Here is a 14,215-nt window from a genome sequence, read left to right as displayed (position 1 = left end):
TCCCACCTCCCAGCCTTCCTCTCAGTAATTCTGTACACTCTTGGGGCCTTGAAGGGCCTGATTTTGCACCGCCATTTTCCCTTTAGCTGATATTGAACTGTTCTCAGTATTCACTGTTGGGATATCTAATCCTTATCAGGCTATCAAGCTAAATTGATATATTCTCTAATTAGGGTTGCCAATCTTCAGTTGGAAGCAGGGGATCCCCAGTTTGAAGGTCTTCCCCTCCTTGCTTCAGGGTTATCAGAAAGTGGGGGTGGGGATGTCTGCTGGGCACTCCATTATTCCCTATGAAGGATGGAACTACATGTTACTTCAAGTTCTGAGGTTATTTTCCCTGACATAATGTCTTTAGAAAAAACAGACACTTGGGTTGCAACTTATAAAGGGGAAGATGGGTACGGGGGGTGGAGGGGAAGGCAGAATCTAGGATGAATGAAATCTGGTCCTCCAGATAGATGTTAAAAGTATCCTCTGTGGCCTGAAGCACTGGTAAGGAAGCTCAGTTGGTGTGCCAGCTGTGGCCCTTCCTTGAGAAACTTGGCCTGCCTACTGCTCTCCATGCCCCAGTGACATCCACACTAGAACTATACTATATCTATCCATCTTATTAGGGATGTGGAATGGTATGGCATAGCCCAATCTCATCAGATCTCAGATGGATTCCAGTACAGGATACTCTGGAGTAAGGCATGACAAACCACCTCTGCTTCTCACTTGTCTTGAAAACCCCTTGCTGGAGTTGGCATAAATTGGTTGTGACTTGATGGCACATGAATATACATATAGATTAATACCAGTAGGGATGCCTATGAAGGCCATTTGGAACCTCCAACTGTTTCAAAATTTTATTTTTGAAATTCCTTTCTGAAAGCCCAACATATAAGACAATCAGCCAGTTGAAACACATAATTTCATCAAATCCAAAGGTGGTTACAATATTACTGAATACAGCTATGACTCTGAGATTCCTAACTAGAGGAGGAGGAGACGACTGCAGATTTATACCCCGCCCTTCGCTCTGAATCAGAGACTCATAGTGGTTTACAATCTCCTGTATCTTCTCCCCCCACAACAGACATCCTGTGAGGTGGGTGGGGCTGAGAGAGCTCTCCCAGCAGCTGCCCTTTCAAGGACAACCTCTGTGATAGCTATGGCTAACCCAAGGCCATTCCAGCAGCTGCAAGTGGAGGAGTGGGGAATCAAACCCGGTTCTCCCAGATAAGAGTCCGCACACTTTTTGAGTGGCTTTTTGAGCAGCTGAATGCTGGTGCTGTTTTTAACCCAAGGAGTGTTGTACATTTTTTTTGCTGTTTTACTTATTTGTTTGATTTCTTGAATTTTGAAGTCTCCTACTTTTAAATAATGTAAACATTATGGAGGGCTTTTGTTCAAAGGCAAAGTGGAAATATTTCAAATACATTTGGGGTGACTGCAGAATTCAGTTATTTGGGGTGCGGAATATGACAGAAACCTAACATTTCTCTACTGTGTCTGACAGAAGGCAACATATAGGCAGAAAATAGAATTATGTGCATAGCAAAGAACACATTTACAACTGGATGCACACTACTAAAGCTTGCAGCATGGCAGAACCAATAACAATGTGCACAACTGAAAAGAACTTGCCACATGACTAGTCTTAAGCAGCACCACACCATTTTGATCTGCAGCAGACAGCCATAAATCTAGATTAATGCCTCCAGAGCGCTACATGACTCAATTATTTATTCCAGCGGTATTGGCTGCTCTTGCTGTGCACAACACTAAGGAGAAGGGGGACGAGAGCCTTGGCCCACACTTAAATTTGTTTTCTGATAACTTCAGGAATGCAGTGTGACTTCCAACTTTCAAAAAGTTGCTCTCCAGTGTTTGCAAGTCATCGTTTTTACAAAAGCAGTTAAAGGTCTCCTTAGTATGGCTTTACAAGACAAGCAGCATGTGGCAAGAAAGAGCAATAGTAAGACTGAAACCATTCTAGAAAACGATACTGACAAAGCAAAAATATATGACTGATGGACCTTCTGGGGAGCAAGTGAGGAATGGCTCCCAAGCACTGGAGAAGATAACACCCATGGAGACTTCTTGGCAGTTGCCCATATTCTTTCCCCTTCCTTTCTAAGAATGAATAGAATAGAGTCTACAGCCCCACCCAGAGCTTTTTTTGCAGTGGGAACTCCTTTGCATATTAGGCCACACACCCCTGATGTAGCCAGTCCTCCTGGAGCTTACAGTAGGCCTTGTACTAAGAACCCCATAAGCTCTTGGAGGATTGGCTACCTTGGGGGGTGTGGCCTAATATGCAAAGGAGTTCCTGCTACTAAAAAAAAAGCCCTGGCCCCACCACATCTGCACATAGCCAATATTATTCTATCTATGACTGAAGCCCACATGAGGTAAGGTTATAAATAACTGTGAGGAGGGCTTTTCCTCATGTGCAGTTCTGACCCAAATGCAGTTCTACACTAGCTTTGTGGAGTTCAAACGGGAATGTGGGGCTGTTCTGAATCGATAAGACAACAGAAGAAAGGAAAGCAAAAACAAATGCCTTTTCTCCACAAGAATGTTGCAACACATCATTATTATTATTTATTGTTCTTCTGCTACAGTAAACCCTCAGATGGTTTTGGCAGTCATCTTGGGTTGGGGGTTCCTGCTTGCCTTGTCCTCAGAAGTCCAGCTTCTGGGAACAGCCTTTTAAAACTTACTTAAGAAAAAATGACCTGGAAATATAGTGGCTCCTTGCCTTTGGCTCATTATTTGACTTGCAATCAATTAACAAAGCAGTACTCCAGATTCTATTACAACATGAAGCTCAGCTCATGAAATTCAGAGCAGTATTCACAGTATTAAAACAGAAATAATTTGCTGTGAGGGTAGAGTTGCCAGCCTCCAGGTAGCACCTGGAGATCTCCTGTTATTACAATGGAGTTGAGGTTAACCGATTGACCAAGATCAGTTCCCCTGGATAAAATGGCTGGGCTTTATGGCATTGCACCTGCTGAAGTCTCTTCCCTCCCTAAATCATGCCATCCATAGATTCAACCCCTCAAATATCCAAGTATGTCCCAACCCAGAGCAAACAACTCTAGTTTTGGGGGGAGAGCAAGAGGGCATCCAGCCGCTCTCTGGTTAGATTTCCACTCCAGGCTTTTTAGCCTCTCCCACTGTAACCCTTCCCACCCCAGAAAGGGCATCTAGGTGAGCTGAAATAGATAATTATTAAAAAGCACATTACCTGGCATGAGAGGGAAAATGACAAACCAATTATGTTCAAAGTGCCAGGCTAGGCCTCAGAAAACTCAGGCTAATATCCCCACTCGCCACGTAAAACTCACTGGGTGACCCTCCTGGCTGGAGTTGCCAACTCTGGGTTGGGAAATACCCGAAGATTTGGGGGAGGGGATAGAACCTGAGGAGGGCAGGTTTGGAGCATCAAGCCATAGAATCCAACTTCCAAAGCAGCCACTTTCCCCAGATGAACTGATCTCTGCCTCCTGGAGATCAGTTGTAAGAGCAGGAGATCTCCAGCTACCACCTGGAGGTTGGCAACCCTATTCCTGGCCCAGGCATTCTCTACTGGTCAGTACAGTTGTTGTGAGTTTATAATGGAGGACAGGAGAACCATATACACTGCCCTGTCCTCCTTGGAAGAAGGATGGGATAACAAAGTAAACAAATAAGTTATATTTTTGTAGACCATGCTTAAGGATGTTTGTGCAAAATTATTTCCCTGGATTGGGGAGAGGGGGGAGGGTTCAGATCTTGTGAGAGTTACTGGAACCAATTAATGACTGGAAAACAAGCAACATGCCATATGTCCCAAACTTCCCTGTTTAATAGGGACAGAGCCTGTTCTCTGTTGGCCATCGCTATTAAAAACCACTGCCCTATGCTTGGCCCTAAGGATAACTTAGTAAAATTTTGTTAGTATTGGTTGAGGGTTTGACAGCTCCTTTTCTATGATGTAGAGCTTTAATCCCGGAGCAGGGAGTGAATACAGCTGCTTGTGCATATATATATATATATATATATATATATATATATATATATATATATATATATATATATATATATATATATATATACACACACGCAAAAAGGGACATAAAGTGTATAGCCAGCTGTTTCCCACACTTTTGACGCATTCTGAAATTTATGAGATTAACAGTGCAATTCTAAGGTCTACTCAGAAGTAAGTCCCATGATATTCAGCAAGGCTTATTTCTAAGAAGGTGCCCTTAGGATCACATGTCTTATAATTCCTTTAGAATACATTTCTGTTTCCATCTGTGAAATGTGGGAGCAGGGAAGATATGTCTTTTTGAACACAGCTGGCCCAGATGCCTTTACAGAACAAAGATTCAAGGCCTAGGCATCTAGAAGCAGGGGAAAGCCCAGCAGGAACTCATTTGCATATTAGGCCACACACCCTTGACATCACCATTGTTTCACACAGGGCTTTTTTTGTAAAAAAGCCTAGCATGAACTCATCTGCATATTAGGCCACACCTCCTGACACCAAGCCAGCCAGAACTGTGTTCCTGTGTGTTTCTGCTTTAAACAAACAAAAAAAAGCCCTGGTGCTACCATGTTCCAAGTTTTAAGGACTTTCTCTCACCGTTTGTGGACTACCTTTTAGATATCAAATGTGACTTTAAGTTTTAAAAAGAACAAGGAAAATGGACAGGTATGTTCTATATTCACAAATGAGAATAGCAGGCACTGAGCATGTCTTATTTTTCCTTAAGAAAATGTATGACTTGCACTAACAGACATATAAGGATTATAGTGATATATATATATATAACATAAAGCCCAAAAGCAGAACTTGGGATGATGCATTGTAGGACTTAAAAAACAGAGACAAGAGCAAGAATTCACCAACAAGACCTAAGTAAAAAAGCAAGCAAGCTAAAAGATTTGTCCCAGCACCAACCAAAGCCTACTGAAGGCTTAAATATCACTATTGTATTGGGAGGTGTGTGTGCTGACCCCCACCTTCATAGAGAAGGGTTAGGCTCATGGAGGCTATGGTCCATTTATCAAGTATGTACTCCTATGAGACTGGTTTCCTGCTGCCTCCAAGACAAGTTTGTTAGTGGAAACAAGATAACCAGAGCTGAGAGTTTTTGGAGACCTTGTGGTTTTGAGATTTTGGCAAGGAAACTTTATAAGAAGTAGAGAATGGAGGAAGTGTAGCCCTTTGGGGGTTTTCCTCCACTCCTTCCATGCAATCTTTTTCTAGAGGGCTCATCTTGCTTGCTAAGATGGTATGAGAAGAGGGTATCTCCCATCCTTGTGATCCTTGATATTTCAGGACATCTCTTCTAATGTATAGAGCCCTGTGGTGCAGGGTGTTAAAGCCGCAGTACTGCAGTCCTAAGCTCTGCTCACAACCTCAGTTCGATCCCCGGCGGAAGCTGGGTTTTCAGGTAGCCGGCTCGAGATTGACTCAGCCTTCCATCCTTCCGAGGTTGGTAAAATGAGTACCCAGCTTGCTGGGGGGAAAGTGTAGATGACTGGGGAAGGCAATGGCAAACCACCCCGTAAAAAGTCTTCCGTGAAAACGTGAAAAGCAACGTCACCCCAGAGTTGGAAACGACTGGTGCTTGCACAGGGGACCTTTCCTTTTCCTTCTAATGCATTAATCCTGTGCAAGCACCCACTAATGATGTCCAATTACAAGTACTAACTATGAAGAATGCAGGATAAAGGGCTTCAGAAATTCTGCCTAGACAAATAGGGCCATTAATAGCAGACCCAGATAGTGGGCACCTAGGGATGCCAATCAGTTGACCCAACTGTCAAAACATACACAGTGACTTTCTGTGAAAAGCTGGTATGCTGGCAAGCAAAGAGAGGAGAAACTAAGTTGCACTTTCCTTTTTTTTAACCAAACATACTGGGAACAATCCAGGTCTTGAACCCTGCTGGTGCTGTGTGGTTACAGGAGATGAAAGGTGTAAACCATACATGTTGTTTTCTATTAGGCCACCAGCCTATGTTTCCCTAAGAACATTCCTAGATGCTACAACAGAGAGTTACAAGCAATAAGGCTGATAGATGTGTAGGGTTGGGATATCAGTCATTGTTTAATTATTTTTATACGCAACCAAGCAAATAACCCAAAGATTGAAAATAAGAGGTCAAGCTAACCCAGTAATGTTATAAAGAAACAGTAATGTTACAAAGAAACAGCCCAGCTGGAAATCAATTTAATCCATGTAAGTTTTTGAGAATTTACCACACTAATTTGGGAAATTTCTGGAGATTTGGAAGTGGTTCCTGGGAAGAGTGGAGCCTGGGGAAGGGAGGGAGCTTAGCAGAGGTGTGATGCTATATAGCAGGGGTGGCCAACGGAAGCTCTCCAGATGTTTTTTGCCTACAGCTCCCATCAGCCCCAGCCAGCATGGCCAATGGCAGGGCTGACGGGAGCTGTAGGCAAAAAACATCTGGAGAGCTACCGTTGGCCACCCCTGCATAGGATGAAGTTGCCATTTCCTCCAGGGGAACTGATCTCTTAGTTTTGGGAGAACTCCAAGCCTCACTTTGAGGCTAGTAACTCATAATGGTACTGAGCTCAGTTGATTTGTTTGAATGCTTAATACAGAACACTTGAAGGAAATATGCCATTTTCCAATGTTGCATATTTTAGATAGAACAAGTTTTGAGTACAGTAGCATCTCTAATACCAACAAAAGTTTATTCAAGGCTTGAGCTCTTGTGTGTACACACACTTCCTCCAGATACGCAGAAGCAGACGTTAACCATTCATATATATTGGCAGATGCCTCTGCATAGGGGAACAGCCAGCTGTTGATAGACCAATGGTCTAATTCTGTATACAGGAGCTAAATGTGTTTATGTGGTATGACAGACCTGATGATTCTCAAGAAACAAAATTGTCACAAAAGAGTAAGCTGTTCCCCTATGTAGTGGCATAACATTTCATCCATAAAGAAAGAGCTGCAGCTCAATGCCAGTTAACATGCTTTGCCTGCAGAAGTTTCAAGTTCAATCCCCATTATGCCCAGTTTAAAGGATAAAATAGTAGGTGATGTGAAAACTTTTCCCCAAGATGTCAGAGAGCTGCTGCTGGTCCGAGAAGACAATACTGATGTTGATAGACCACTGTATAATTCATTATACAGACCTGACAGATTCTCAAGAAACAAAATGGTCAAATCTGGTCTAAGAGCACTAATGTCGTTCTCACTCATTTTGGCTTTAAGGATGGAATACATCATGTCTTTTGCTCATTCTTGTGCACATGTTTGGTTGTGGTAAAGAGTTTAAAAATGAATAGATGGTCATTGTGATGGAAAAGATAACATCAGATCTGAAAAGGGATTCAAAACTTGGCTTCTTTCATAGCCTAAGGAGTCCTTTATGTCCCAGCCTGGATGTAATCTCACAAAAAATTATATACTGTTAAATGGGAAACAAATAGATAAAACTTATCTCTTGCATAAACAACTGCAAGAAATTAAAGTGCGTGAGTCTGGACCCTTTGTGTAAATGCAGGTACTTTAGAAAAGCAATTAATAGAGTGGATGTGTGTGTAGTTTTATTGTAAGCATCTTGTTGGGTGTTCAAACAGACCATCTCATATGAACATTTTGGAATTTTCACCATCAGCACTTCTGTGGTGTTCCAAAAAAACATATCAAAGAGTTGGCTTGCTATTTCTGAATCTAACCCAAAAGATTTTTGAGAAGAGAATAATACTGATGCTGACACCAGTACTGCAGAGACACCCAACAGTGTGCTGGAGAAAGATCAGAGTGCAAATACAGAGCAAAGATGGAGACCAAAAGAACTTTTTACCTACAATCATCCATGGAGATTTCAGCATATTGTATATTGCCTAAATAATTATCATATATATATTTTTATTGAGCTCCAGGTAAAATACTTCAATATTACAAGATACAAATATTCTTCTCATAAGGAAGCGATTTTTGTATACTTTAAAAACAAAACCAGGAATTACACAGTACACTTTGAACTAGAGATCAGGTTGCACTATGATCAAGGAGTGGATGCTATTATGTAGAGCTGACTGAAAAAAGGGCCATATATACCAGGGAGTTTCAGTATTCATGAACCAGTACGCACTTTTGGAATTCTGAGAACTGAGAGTGGCAGGGCTTTTTTTGTAGGAGGAACTCCTTTGCATATTAGGTCCCAGACCCCTAATGGAGCCAATTCTTCAAGAGCTTATAGGGTTCTTAGTACAGGGCTTACTGTAAGCTCCAGATTGGCTACATCAGGGGTTTGTGGCCTAATATTCCAAGGAGTTCCTGCTACAAGAAAAACCCTGGAGAGTGGGCACCACCAAAAAATGGCTGCTATAGGAGTCAAGACCAATCACAAAATGGCTGTTATGGGAGGCAGTTACAAAAGGTCAGGAGAGCTCAAGCCAAGCTAATGGGGGCAGTGATCTCTGAATGAGCCCGCCTTGTAGATCTCACATGTAGGTTTGCTTTCAGTCGTCTCCTCCTTTCCTGGCCATGGAAAAAAGCATATTTCCATCAGGACCTATACAGGCCACTATTTGCCCACTGAGGAAACTTATATGCACTGATGACTATGCATACATTTTCCTGACAGGGTTAATAGGACTTTTTAGGGGTGCAACCTGGGAAGAGCAGGGTTTGGGAAGAAGAGGGACCTCAGCAGGGTATAATGCCATAGAGTCCTTCCTCCAAAGCAGCCATTTTCCCCATGGGAACTGTTCTTGGTTGTCTGGAGATAATTATAATAACAGAAGATCTCCAGGTGCCAGGACTGACTCTTTGCTTTGGGGAAGAGATGTTTTTTGGGATTTAGCAAGTGGGCACCAGGAAACATTGGTGGGCACCATGATGGAGCACTGATGTTGGCTTTTGTTTAGCTAATACTAAACATCCCAATGGACAATAATTGCTAAAATATGCTTTTTGCATGGCCAGGAAAGGAGGAGAAGACTGAAAGCAAACTTTTTTAAAAGTGAAGGACCAACTAAGTTCCTTTGCTGCATTCCTTCACTGCAACCACTGGTTAAGAGGCTGACATCACTCTTCTCTCCTCCTTTTAATCCTCACAACAGCCCATGAGATAAGCTGTGCTGAGAGAATGCAGCAGGCCCAAGGTCACCCAGCAAGCTGCCATGGCAGAGTGGAGATTCAAACCTGGGTTTCCCAGATCCTAGTCCGACACTTGAACCACTAGGCCATGCTAGTTCTCAAATATTTGTAAATAAAGCAAGCTACAGAAATTGACCCTGGCTAAGGTATTGCCCAGAACTTCCTAACTGGCTGAGTGACAAAAATACAATATAATAGATTCAAAGTAGTTCCCTAATTCTGGAAAAAACAGTCTAAGGCTCCTGGCCAAATTCCCAATGAAAGTCAACTGTCGGTCCATGTGATGTCATGGTTAGAAAGTTGGACTAGAAAAAGGGTGGCCAAACTGTAGCTCGGGAGCCACATGTGGTTATTTCATACATATTGTGTGGCTCTTAAAGCCCCCACTGCCCCATTGGCAGGCTAGGAGAAGGCATTTCTCTCTTTAAATCACTTTTTCAAGCCAAGCCAGATGGCAGCTTGGAGAAGGCATTTAAAGTTGAAGTTGCTTTCATTCCACCTCTCTCTCCCCAATCTATTTGCCTTCCTTCCTGCCTTCCTTGCAGCTCTCAAACATCTGACATTTATGTCTTGCAGCTCTCAAAGACCTGACATTTATTCCATGTGGTTCTTACATGAAGCAAGTTTGGCCACCCCTGGACTAGAATCTTCAAGATCTAGGTTCAACTCCCAGCCCTCATGAAACCTTATTGGTCCAGTCACCTTGGCCTTGGTCCAGTCCCTCTAACCTACCTCACAGGATGTGATGATAAAATAAAAAACAGAACGATGTAAACTACTTTGGATTCCCACCAAGGAGAAAAGAGGGGTGTAAAGAAAGTAAATAAAAATACTAGCTCAAGTGTTTTTTAGGAACTTAAGCCATACATTGCCTTGTTTTCCTCACCAACCTTCAAGAACTGCTTCAGCCTGCTGTGTGCAACTGTTGTCAGCTTTGTTAAACATACATTCATTATGCAGTGGATAAGTATTGCTCCAGCATGTGTACAGGTGAAAATATTCTATATGCCTGGCTAGTGAATCATGACAAGAGAGAAATCTATCAGCACTGGACAGGCTGCACCAGTGATTCATGGCTAATTAATAATTTCCTACTATGAACTTAAAGTACAGGCACACAGGGACCTAACTCAGATCAGGACCTATAACAAACAGCCAGTTTGGTGTAGTGGTTAAGTGTGCAGACTCTTATCCGGGAGAACCGGGTTTGATTCCCCACTCCTCCACTTGCACCTGTTGGCATGGCCTTGGGTCAGCCATAGCTCTAGCAGAGGTTGTCCTTGAAAGGGCAGCTCCTGTGAGAGCCCTCTCTAGCCCCACCTACCTCACAGGGTGTCTGTTGTGGGGGAGGAAGGTAAAGGAAGTTGTGAGCCGCTCTGAGACTCTTCAGAGTGGAGGGCGGGATATAAATTCAATATCTTCTTCTTCTTTTAACACGCATAGGGAGCCACTATTTGCCCACTGAGGAAACTTATATGCACTGATAACTATGCATACATTTTCCTGACAGGGTTAATAGGACGTGTTCCATGGGATCATTGTAGGTCAGGAAAATGGTTCAGTGGGGAAGCATAAGACCATTTTCTGTGTGCACAATAGTCCCAGTCTGAATCAGTCCTGTACCTGTGTAGGAATTGTGTTCCCATTGGGGACCTCCTACAGCACATCTGTTCCATTTCCATGTGAGGGACACATGGACTGTGTAAGGTGTGAAATGGCTAACTGGCTCTCAGCGCTTCCTGTAACAGAGAGGACTGATGGCCTCAAGTTACAATCACACTGTGACTCCATTTCTACCACCATTTCTCAACGTTCATAGTGCAGATGATTACTCAGACTTATTTATTTATGTATGATTTATTTATTCAGCTTGTTCTGATGGAACATATTTTAATGTAGCTTGAATCCCCAATTTGGGAAGAATTAATTTTGTTAAAGTGGGATGAACTGAATTACATCAATTGATATCAATTATGTCTTCAACGCTAAATGTTATGTCTTCAGTGTTAAAAGTTTTCGAACCTGAAGTTCAGCTGAAAAGTACTTGATTCTCAAGGTACCAAAGTAGAAGAGATAGAGAACAGTACAGACCATCCTTAAAAGATTTCAGCTGCACCTATGGTCACAGTGAACCAATACCATTCCACTCATTTAATCAGGGATGAGTGGGTTGGTGGACAAACAACCTTTCATGGGTTTATTGGAGTTTCTACCAAAAAGAAGCCTAGGGACTGTAATTCGGTTATAGTGCTAAGAATTCTAAGAGAATCCTAGCATCCTTTGCAGAACTATATTTCCGAGGGTCCCTAAGAAGAAGAAATTACTATTAAGCCAATTCAATTCATGGCCATAGTATATTTTAAGATTTAAATCTTAAATGATATTATGACCATATATATGCTACCATCTTTACATAAGAACATAAGAGAAGCCATGTTGGATCAGGCCAATGGCCCATCCAGTCCAACACTCTGTGTCACACAGTGGCCAATATATGTGTGTGTATACACACACACATACTGTGGCTAATAGCCACTGATGGACCTCTGGTCCACATTTTTATCCAATCCCCTCTTAAAGCTGGCTATACTTGTAGCCGCCACCACCTCCTGTGGCAGTGAATTCCACGTTAATCACCCTTTTGGTGAAGAAGTACTTCCTTTTATCCGTTTTAACCTGACTGCTCAGCAATTTAATTGAATGCCCACGAGTTCTTGTATTGTGAGAAAGGGAGAAAAGTACTTCTTTCTCTACTTTCTCCATCCCATGCATAATCTTGTAAACCTCTATCATGTCACCCTGCAGTCAACGTTTCTCCAAGCTAAAGAGCCCCAAGCGTTTTAACCTTTCTTCATAGGAGAGGCATGATGGAGGCATCATATGGATAAACTTTTACTATGTGGTTATTTAATAAAAGGAGCCCTGTGGCACAGGTTATAAGCTGCAGTACTTCAGTCCAAGCTCTAGTCATGACCTGAGTTCAATCTCGGCAGAAGCTGGGTTCAGGTAGCCGTCTCAAGGTTGACTCAGCCTTCCATCCTTCCGAGGTCAGTAAAATGAGTACCCAGCTTGCTGGGGGGAAAGTGTAGATGACTGGGGAAGGCAATGGGATAACACCCCATTAAAAAGACTGCCATGAAAACATCATGATGTGATGTCACCCCAGAGTTGGAAACGACTGGTGCTTGCATAGGGGACTACCTTTACCTTTTTTTTATTTAATACAACATGGATTTAAATATTTGGTAAGCCAATTATCTCTATTTTCCTACTAAGTCTTGAAGAAAATCTTATTCTTGCACCTGAACTAGAAACCCTACAAAGCAGGGCACTGCTAGGAACTCCCTCATCTCTTGATGGGACAATACTAAGCAAACAGTTTACCAAGTAGTTATCTCTTCATCAGTTAGTAAGATATAGGCTCATAAACTGTCATCTGTAATGACTCAATATCTTGTTTCAAACAATTTTATTAGTAACATATGGTAATAAATTTCAATTTCTTACATTAATAATTACTTTTTTATCTATCCTATATATTACTTTCTACCCACCCCTCCCCCCGTTACTTGACCCCCACTGGTGTTACATACTTAAAATCTTAATATTAAAGGTACCCTTAATTAATAAGAACCAAAATTAATATCCTCCTCCCTCTTATACTTAGTCATTATCAAAAATTGTCCAATGTCCTTTTATTTTCCATTCTTTTTCTACGTATCTTCTGAACTTTTTCCACTCCATCTTAAATATTTCTAAATCATAGTCTCTTAAGGTTCTTGTTAATTTGTCCATTTCACTCCATGTCATAATTTTTACAATCCAATCCCATTTCTCTGGTATTTTTTCTTGCTTCCACAACTGCGCATACAATGTCCTATCAGCTGAGAGCAAGTACCAGATTAAAGTTCTATCTTCTTTTGGAAATTTTTCCATTTGTAATCCCAACAGAAAAGTCTCTGCAACTTTGTTAAATTCGTATCCCAAGATCTTAGAAATCTCTTGTTGAATCATCTGCCAATACTTTAACAAGTCCACCACATATGGTAGAAAGAACCTTCATGTTTTTTACATTTCCAACATCTATCTGGCATCTTATTGTTCATATACCATCTGTACATCATCGTAAAACAAATTTCTTTAATACTCTGACATGTTGAGAGTTTCATAGAGTTCTTCCACAAATATTCCCATGTGTCCATCTGTATTTCTTTATTTACATTAATTGCCCACTTAATCATTTGAGATTTCACTACTTCATCTTCTGTAGACCATTTTAAAAGTAATTTATAGATTTTCAAAATTAATTTTTCATTATCTCCAAGCAGAACTTTTTCCATTTCTGTTTGTTCTCGTCTTATTCCTTCAGTTTTAACATTGCTTTCCACCAAACTTTTTATTTGTTGCATTTGAAACCAATCATATTTATTATTCAACTCTTCAGCAGTTTTCAATTCTATTTTATCGCTTTGTATTTTTAGTAATTGATTATATGATATCCCTTTATCCTCTCCTGTCTCAGCTGTTATTCTTATTACTTCTGCTGGCACTATCCATAGTGGTTTTTTCTCATCGCGATATTTCTTGTACTTCATCCAAATTGTAATGACTCAATATCTTAACCAGAAAAAGATGGAGCATGCCAATCTTTAGAGAAGTTACACGGTACGCCATGACATAAATCTCTGTGTACAGCCCCCAGGTATGTAGGAGTAAAAAGAAATCACAAAAAATAAATATCCCCGTTACTTGAGTGAATAGATTATTTCATTCACTTACATTTATAATGCTGGTGCAAATGTAGAATCAGGGTACAAACAACTACAGCTTATTACAATGTGGCATGGCCACCTTTAACTGAGCTACCTTTTAAACAGGAATAGTTGCAAATGTTCCTTCTATTTTTTTCTGACCAGACCCCTGTACCTTGGAGGCAGAAATGCAGTTAATGTGGCTTTCCCATATAAAGTTGCCAGCCTCCAGGTGGGGCCTGGAGATCTCCCGCTTTTACAACTTATCTCTAGCTAGCAGAGGTCAGTTCCCCTGGAGGAAATGGCTGCTTTGAGGGGTGTACTCTATGGTAC

This window comes from Heteronotia binoei, chromosome 6, assembly GCF_032191835.1.
Source record: "Heteronotia binoei isolate CCM8104 ecotype False Entrance Well chromosome 6, APGP_CSIRO_Hbin_v1, whole genome shotgun sequence".
Classification (NCBI taxonomy): Eukaryota; Metazoa; Chordata; class Lepidosauria; order Squamata; family Gekkonidae; genus Heteronotia; species Heteronotia binoei.
The sequence above is the reverse complement of the archived record's forward strand: the minus strand, read 5'-3'. Positions refer to the sequence as shown.